This window comes from Amblyomma americanum, chromosome 1, assembly GCF_052857255.1.
Source record: "Amblyomma americanum isolate KBUSLIRL-KWMA chromosome 1, ASM5285725v1, whole genome shotgun sequence".
Lineage (NCBI taxonomy): Eukaryota > Metazoa > Arthropoda > Arachnida > Ixodida > Ixodidae > Amblyomma > Amblyomma americanum.
Genome location: NC_135497.1, coordinates 283,646,774 through 283,655,859, shown reverse-complemented (window position 1 = coordinate 283,655,859; position 9,086 = coordinate 283,646,774).

The window sequence follows — 9,086 nt, the reverse complement described above, 5'->3', positions numbered from 1 at the left end:
TCTCCGCCAATATCTGAGACAGATACTGCGCCATTTCCTTTCCCCAAAAAACAATTTTCATTTTCATTCTGGAGCCCCAACTACGACATCTTTCCTTTCTTCTCTCAGTCCCTCCTTTATTCTTTTTTACGACGCCGTTCAGGTGTCCACCGAGATGTGACAGATACCATGCCGTTTCCTTTCCTCAAAAAAACAATTTTCATAATTATAGAAGCCTTATGTGATGCTATGAGGCGACATTGGATAACAATTTTGTGTGCTTTCTTAAACAGATTGTCAGGAAAAATGCTTACTGACGCTGTTACGAATGCTTGCAAACTGCACAGATAGAAATTGCCAACCTCTTCTGCAGTCCCATGCGAGTTCCTTAATGTGACTCAGAGATAGTTCACAGGATGTAGGGTGTCTCCTTGTACCGCTATGCTGCCTTTTGCAATGCTGATAGTTCAGCCGAGTTTCACCATGGGCTGCAGTTTGGCATTCGTTTTACCGCAGCTGCGCCGTAGCCTTCGCAACGACGCCGCCGCGTGCGCTAGCACCACTGCTGGCTTGGCGCATGCGCTCTCCGCAGCTGTTCACCGCATGACCGCGTGACTCACCGTGTGCTTGGCTAACAGGAACGCAGCGCTGTTCTAGTCAGTGCGAGCTTGGCCATGCATGAGAACGAAGTCGGGCCGTCTTCTCCGAGATCTGCGCGGGAGAAGGAGACTTTGGGTACCTGGCCCCGTTCAGACGGTGGACACCTCATTGCGCTTTAAACTACGTAGCGGTAGTGACAGAGGTGCGCTGCACGCGTTGACGTTGACAACGCTGTGGCAGAAATGCGACAATTAAGCTATAACACGTCGGTGTTCATTGTGCTCATTGCCGTTCACAATGTTCTAGACTCCAAGTAGGAGTGGTTTATTGAAATAATAATAAAAAGGAAAGATAAAATTTTTGCTAGCCCCGGCATCTGCCATCGATACTGAAGTTCTTAGCTGCAGAAGCGGAATAAGAGAGGATAGGGGAAGACTCCAATGATTTTAAAAGGAAGGACTCATAATTGGCTCCCTGGGTCAGTGGACGAATCGCGATTTGAGGTACTTGGCGATGAGAGAGAGAGATGAGGGCTTCATGCATTAGCGCTGTCAACGTTGTGGTGGACACGCAAAACTTCAGCAACAGGCTGCAGCGTTCATTGAGTGGCCAATCTGTCGCGAGCAACCATTAACTGGTACCCGCCGCAGTGGTCCTGTGGGCAGGGCGCTCGGCTACTGATCACAAGTGCCCGGGGTCAAACACGACCAAGGCGGAAGCGTTTCTTTCGATGGAGGCGAAACGCTAAGGCGCCCGTGTGCTGTGTGATGTCAGTGCACCTTAAAGATCCCCAGGGGGTCCAAATTATTCTGGAGCCCTCCACTACGGCACCTCTTTCTTCCTTTCTTCTTTAATTTCCTCCTTTATCCCTTCCCTTACAACGCGGTTCAGGTGTCCGCCGAGATGCGAGACAGATACTGCGCCATTTCCTCTCCCTCCCTCATCCCAGCAAAAAACAATATTCAACTGCTTAGAATTTTCAACTGCAATTTTCAAAGCATAGACCACCCCCCAACACCTCAACCGAAAAGCTCCTAGCCTTAGGACTACACAGCACCTTCGAGTAATTGAGAGAGGCGCAACTAGTCTCCCAACTGCGCAGACTACAGCAGACCTTATCTGGCAGGGAGCTCCTGAAGAAACTAGGCTGCGCCGATCAACTTCACGAGATACAGAGGACCGAAACAATTCCGGACGAGTATCGCAACACGCTAAAAATAGCACCCATACTCAGGAACATGGATCCCAACCTAAACAAAGCACGCAGAGAGGCGAGGGCTGAATACCTACAAAAGACACTAGCACCCCAAGAAACGACGGTATACGTGAACACAGCCACATACGCCAGAGCAGCGGGACAGAGAAACAGCAATGCGGTAGCAACAGTGATTGATTCCAACCTACGCGAGATCACCGGCGCATCACTACAAGACTGTACGATAGTCGAGGCTGAAGAAGACGCCGTCGCTCTAGCGGCAGCGGAGGGCTATTGGTCTAAACGGTCTCTAACAATCATTACAGACTCACAAACGACGTGCCGCAACTACCTACGCGGCAGAATAGGGCACGGAGCGCTCCGCATACTCCGCCTCGGAGACAACGTAACACGACAACCAAACGAAGAACAAATTAGGCATACGATAGTATGGACGCCGGGAGACACGGGAGTAGCAGGGAACCAAGAGGCGGACAAGATAGCTCGAGGGTACACTTATTACCGAGCATCTAACATAGGCGACCTCGAGGGGGCCGAACCTGTTCCCCAAGACTATTCGGCGATACTAAATAACTACAAGGGCTGCAGAAAGCACTATCCACCACCGCACAACTCCCTTAGCAGAGAGGAGTCTGTCGCGTGGAGGTAGCTACAAACGGGCTCGTACCCGAACCTAAACGTACTCAGCAAAATGTATCCCACACAATACAATGACAAATGCCCCTGGTGCCACGTAACACCCGCGCTGTATCACATAACGTGGGCGTGCCAGTAAATACACGTGGTACCCGTTATATCAAATCCGAGTGCAGAGCAATGGGAGGGAGTGCTCTCCAGGGATCGCCAGGTCCACCAAGAGGGTCTGATTCGGCGAGCACAAATGGCAGCAGCATCCAGTGGAGCCTTGGACTAAAGACAACCGACCGTTCTACAAGGAGATGGACGAAGCCATCTGAAGACCGTAGAAGACCAGCGAATCTAGAGCTCAATAAAGTTTTTCACTCACTTCAACTGCCACCTGCCAGGGCGGCAAGGGTGGGCGCGCTGCCTATCCAGTGTGTGGAATGTACTCAACAACACAGACACCAAGCCGCGTCTACTTGCCCGATGCACTACAGTTTTCGCTCTCCAACCGGGTTGAGGAGTAACTAAACCGCAGGTAACTTTTGAAGCGGAAAGCTTCAGTACGCTAGTCAACACCGCGCTTCGAGAGAGCCGGCGTATGTCTTTCTTTCACTCCCTCATTTATGCCTTCCTTTACGGCGTGGTTCGGGTGTCCACCGAGATATGTGAGACGGTTACTGTGCCATTTCCTTTCCTCAAAAACCGAACAAAACAAGTGAGCCGACAGCGTTCATAGAGTTCTTTGGCGTTGACAACTTTGCAAAGGCCGTTCATTTTCACGAAAGGAAAGGTGCACAACCGGCTCCGTGGGACAGTGGAGACCTCAATTTCGCTTTCATGTAGCACGTGGCGTTGGTGTCCAACTGCAAAAGCATGCTTTGGTTGCGTTCCGCAAACTGGATAGGCAGCGCGCCCTCCCTCCCACCCTGGGAGGTTGCATGCAGTTAATGGTTGATCGCGAGAGATTGACCACCATATCAACGCTCCGGCCTAGCTATTGATGGAGTTCCGCATGTCAGCCACAACGCTGTAAGCGCTAATGCATTCAGGCCACATCTCTCTCTCACCGCCTCGACATGTATAAAAGCACAAATGAGGTGTCCGGATATCCAGGGACCCACTTATGCGCCCTTCCTTTGCTCAAAGACATCGCCGTCTGGAACATTGTCAACGCCGACGGCAATGAACACAGTGAGCGCCGACATCTTTCGTTCTGTATATCCTGGATTAGCTGAGCTAATCCACATTAATTTATTTCTGCGTTCCGCCTGCATCGAAAAGCGGCCGCCACGCCCGAGTCGAAACTCGGAACTCCGGCTCAGTAGCCGAGCGCCCTAGCCACCACAGCCGTCAGGCGCCAGGAAACACTTCGGAACGCTAACGAAACGCTTCCGCCGTGGTCAGTCGTTCTGGATAGCCACCGTCAAAAGCAACCGCGCGGCGGTGCAAGTATAGTTTGCGCTAATATCATCATCTTCATCATGATCTCACAGTTCGTCACATGCATTAAATGGCTGTGCTTGTGACATGCCTCACCTGGTGGCTGTGACAGGCCTCACCTGGTGTGCTTGACACGACCGAATAGAAAACGAACATGAAAATAAATGCAGGCGCCAAGACGGAGAAAACAAACATGAAAATAAATGCAGGCGCCAAGACGGAGAGGACTTCAGTTGAAGCGACGCAGGCGTCATAGGCCACCGTTGCTGCATCGCGAGTGCTTACTAATAGAGTAGCGCAACCTGTGCATAGAGGCTGGTAGTGACACTGCCCGCTGTGTATACGTGGCAACGAAACACGGCAAAGTACGCACACATTCCTGAATAGGAGCGAAAGAATTGAAAAGAAGAAAGAGGTCCCGTAGTGGAGGTCTCCGGAAAAATTTCGACCACGTGGGGATCTTTAACATGCACTGAAATCGGACAAGTGCCCTTACTTGTACACTCGGACGATCATACGATACCCAGAGGGCGCTGCCCTACAGGCCCTAGTAAGGTAAAGCCCCTCAATAAACTAGCTTATAAACTAGTTTATTGAGCGGCTTTAGATAAGTAAGGCGCCTCGGTGTAGCGCACCGCTTGCATCGAGGCACCCTAGACCTGAGTAGGGTACAGCCGATTAGGGAGGTCCTTCAGCAACCTCTACAGCTCTGTCACGACGCGTACACCGACAGAGCGATGTGCGCCTCAAAAACGCATTTCTCAAAAAAAAAACGAATGGTCTGCTAGGTTCCCGTGACGCTGCCTAGCAAGGTCTTTCGACTATGACGCGCTGCTCACGCGAAGGCAAAGAATTTACTATGCTGGATGGATGGATCGACTCCCTCCCGCGCTTGCATGCCTTCCCAGGCAGAAACGCGCCACACTCTGTGCGTACATGGTGCAGCGCGTTCCTAAAAGCAGGACTAAAGCACCGAACACGTACGATACAAAAGCGGCCACTTACCAGCGAGCAACGCAACGAACCACATCCGCGACAGACGCTCCTCGATGCACGGCTACTGCAACATGTTCTGCGACGGTGTGGCCTCTCTTCTTTGTAGACAGCTACTGCAACGCGTACTGCAATACAGACTGCAGAAAGAAAAAAAACCAATGTGGCCTTGTTATATTGGTTTTTCAAGCTTTCGCTCTCTCCCAAGCATCTCTCGCGTGCCGGAAGCTACGAGCGAACAGCCAATACGGCTCACACACGAACGATGCACGTGACCACACGACACCGACTGATCCTATCAGACGACACTGCGCTGCGCGTTTCCGCCCCGCTCTCTCTCTGTTCAAGCAAAGAAAGAAGAAAGGAACCATCAGCAAAAAAAATGAAAATTGGTTTTTGTGGAAAGTAATTGGCGTAGTATCTGTCACATATATCGTTGGACGCCTGAACCGCGCCGTAAGGAAATGGATAAAGGAAGGAGTGAAAGAAGGTACCCTAGTGGAGGGCTCCGGAATAATTTCGACCACCTGGGGATCTTTAACGAGCACTGACATCGCACAGCACACAGGAGCTTAAGCGTTTCGCCTCCATCGCAACGCAGCCGCCGCGGTCGGGTGAACCATTAGAAGCAGCAGCAGCAGCCTGTCTATGCCCAATTTAGGACAAAGGCCTCTCCCTTATGACCCTGAAGGCCATTGGCTGAAAGGCGCTTTTATTAGTACTTGAACAACTGTCTGAAATTAACCCTGTGCTGTGCCATTCGCAGTCACTATCCCTTGCAAAATTTAATGCGCCCACAAATCTCTCCGGCGTTCCATGACCTCGGCAAGACCGCCTCTCATAGAGCTCCGTCTAATCTGCCCCAACAGGCTGGAAATTTTGCCCATCGCCCCAAAATATCTTCAAAATCGTTCCCGACAAGTTCCCAGCTTTCAACCAACGCCCATATTTCGATAATCGGAGCGTTTTCCCGCTCGGAGCGATCCTTTGAAAATACCAAGCGGCAGCCGCCGCGGCAAGCCTACCGCCGACGCGGCGTCCGCCACGCCACATCCTATGCAGGCGATGGAAGAAGCCGAAGACGGCGTTGCGCTGGTCACAATTCTGGCCTCACCACAAGCCTTGCCAGCTGTTTAAATTGAAAGCTTTACTTCTCTTCCGTAGCTTGCTCGGCGTGTGTTTCATATGACCTTGAACCGAGGAGAACCACGCCACGTCGGCGAGCCGGAGCTGTGCTGAAACCGATAAACAGCGGCAACTTCGAAAGCATAGGAAAGACGCATAAGACACTTGTCGCGCTACGTGGCGGTAGTGTAAAATGAGCGCCGCATGCGTTGGCACCACCAAAAGCGCTGTGGCAGAAACGGGGCACGGAAACTACAGGTCGTGGGCGTTCATTGTGTTCTTTGGCGTTGAGAACGTTCTAGACCGATGATTTTCAGGAAATGGAGTGGATCATAACTGTCTCCCTGGTTCAATGGAGGAAAAAAATCTAAATTGGTTTTCCGGGTTCGAACCCGACCGCGGTGTCTGCGTTTCGATGCAGGCGAAATGCTAAGGCGCCCGTGTGCTGTGCGATGTCAGTGCCCATTAAGGTCCCCAGGTGATCGAAATTATTCCGGAGCCCTCCACTACGGCACCTCTTTCTTCCTTTGTTCTTTCAATCCCTCCTCTATACCCTTCCTTACAACGCGGTTCAGGTGTCCGCCGAGTTTTGAGAAAGACCACTGCACCATTTATACCCCCCCACCAAAAAAAAAAGAATTCAATTTTCAAGTGCCAGTCGTCAGGGCGGCAGGGTGGGTGCGCTGCCTATCCAGTGTGTGGAATGCATTCAACAACGACGTCGTCAAGCCGCTTCTACTTGCCCGATGCACCACAGCTTTCGCTCTCTAACAAGGTTCTGGAGTAGTTAAACCGCAGGTAACTTTCTAAAGTGAAAAATTTACTACTCTCTTCCGTAGCTTGTTCGGATTGTTTTTCAGATGGGCTTCGACCGAGGAGGACCATGGGACGTCTCTGAGCCGCAGCTGTGCTTAAACCGATAAAGAGCGGAAGCTTCGAAAGCACAGAAAAGACGCATAAGACACCCCAGTCGCGCTACGTAGTAGTAGCGTCAAATGTGCGCCGCATGCGTTGGCATTAACAACGTTGTGGCAGAATCGCAGCAGTAAAGCTATAGGCCGTCGGCATTTATTGTGTTCATTGGCGTTAGCGTTGACCACGTTCTAGACTATGATTTTCAGCAAAGGAAGGGGATCATAACTGGCTCGCTGGGCCAGTCGACGAAAAAAATTGAAAATTGGTTTCCCGGGTTCGAATAGAACCACGGCGGCTGCGTTTCGATGGGTGCGAAACGCTTAGGCTCCCGTGTGCTGTGCGATGTCAGTGCCCGTTAGAGATACCCAGGTGGTCGAAATTATTCCGGAGCCCTCCACTACGGCACCTCTTGCTTCCTTTGTTCTTTAATTCCCTCCTTTATTCCATCCCTTACGGCGCGGTTCAGGTGTCCACCGAGGTGTGAGACAGATACTGTGCCATTTCCTTTTCCTAAAAACCAATTTTCAATTTTCCTTCTCCCATCCTGGTTGTCCTATTCGAAAACAGAAAATGCGTGGAAATGATGCGCTTAAACATTGTGTGCTCAGATTTGTGTTCAATCTGCCAATGCAGGTTTCCAGGTTTTAATGCGAAAGCTTTACTGGCTGCGAACTTTCGATTTCGCCCTGGCGACGCTCCGATAAGTCACATAACGTCACAACGCGCGCATCGCCGCGGTGCCGAAGCGGTCTGGCCGCACTCTGCGCGAAATAGTCTCGTGCTCCAAGTCTCCGCAGTGCGGTCAGAAAGCGCGGAAGCCGCCGAACGCGTCGGCGGCCATGCGCAGTTGGATTATAGAGGCTCTCGCTTTGGCCGACGTGACGTCGCCGTGCAGCGCGCGCGCGCCCGTTACGCCCTCGTATAAACGCGCCTTAACGGAGCCTGCGCTTAACCGCTAACCAACGTTTTCGGTGGCGGCATCTATGGGAGCCAGTGAAACCCCCCGCGCACTCATTGAATAAAAAAAATACTTGTGCCGAGGCTGGGAATCGAACCAGGGCCTTTGGAGTTTTATGCGGAGACGCTACCACTCCACGACGACGGCTCAAGCTTTAACCATGAATAAAGGCGCATCCAGTTAATGCACTCTTTCGATGCAGAAGTCTGCGCGCTTTCGCTACGTATATCGCGGCCTAACAGAGCAAGGCCATCAATTTTTGATAGCAAATAGCATAAAATTGTTAGTTTGTTAGAGGCCGTGAATTTCAAGTTAAAGACTGGAATGAATCGCGGAATCCTGACACGGTTTTACAAATGTGTAGCTTCGCTTTGTCAGCAAGTTTAGCAACTTGTGCAGTATTTGCGTTGGCGGATTTGTTAATTTGGTAGATTTGTTTTCGTGTGGTTCCCACAGAGAAGCTGCTTTCGGTACGAAGTTTCAGACATGGGAAACCTGAATTTAAATGTTTTTAAACTTTTAAGCGACCGTAAACTTTAACAAAAAATAATACCACGAGAAAAACTGCCTGCTGAACCTTATCTGCTTTGGGACGTTAAACCGCATAAAACCTAGGACCAAACCATCTTCCGCTCTTCTACTCGTTTGGTCTCTGCTACCGCCGTACCTTATTCCACCGCTGCCTTTCTCGTTTGCTCTACCGGCTACGCCGAGATAGAGGCCGACGCGGAGGAAACCGTTCAGCCCATGAAAGGGCTCTGAAGCCCCGTTCTGAAAATCCGGTGACACGAAACTTCAGGAGTTGTCCTTACGTGCACTCTGCACAGAAAACTTAGCTGCGATGTAACTACTGCTGAACCTGGATAGAGAGCGAAAAGTGTGGTGCGTCGGGAAACTAAACGCGGCTTGGCGTCTGCAACGTGGAGTGCGTTCCGCGCACATGTCAGGCAGCGCGCCTTCCCTGCTACCCTGGCAGGTGGCAGTTAATGGTTGATCGCGAGGGTTGATGAACGCTGCGGCCTATTGCTGCTGTGCCGCGTATCTGCCATAACGTTGTAAATGCTAATGCATGCAGCCCACATATCTCTCTCGGTCTTTGTGATTACCGCCACGTACCTCAAAGCGCGGCTAAGGCGTCCACCGACCCAGGGAGCCAGTTAAGAGCACTTCCTTTTCTCAAAATCATCGGCGTCTAGAACGTTGTCAACGCCAACGCCAATGTACACAATGGACTCG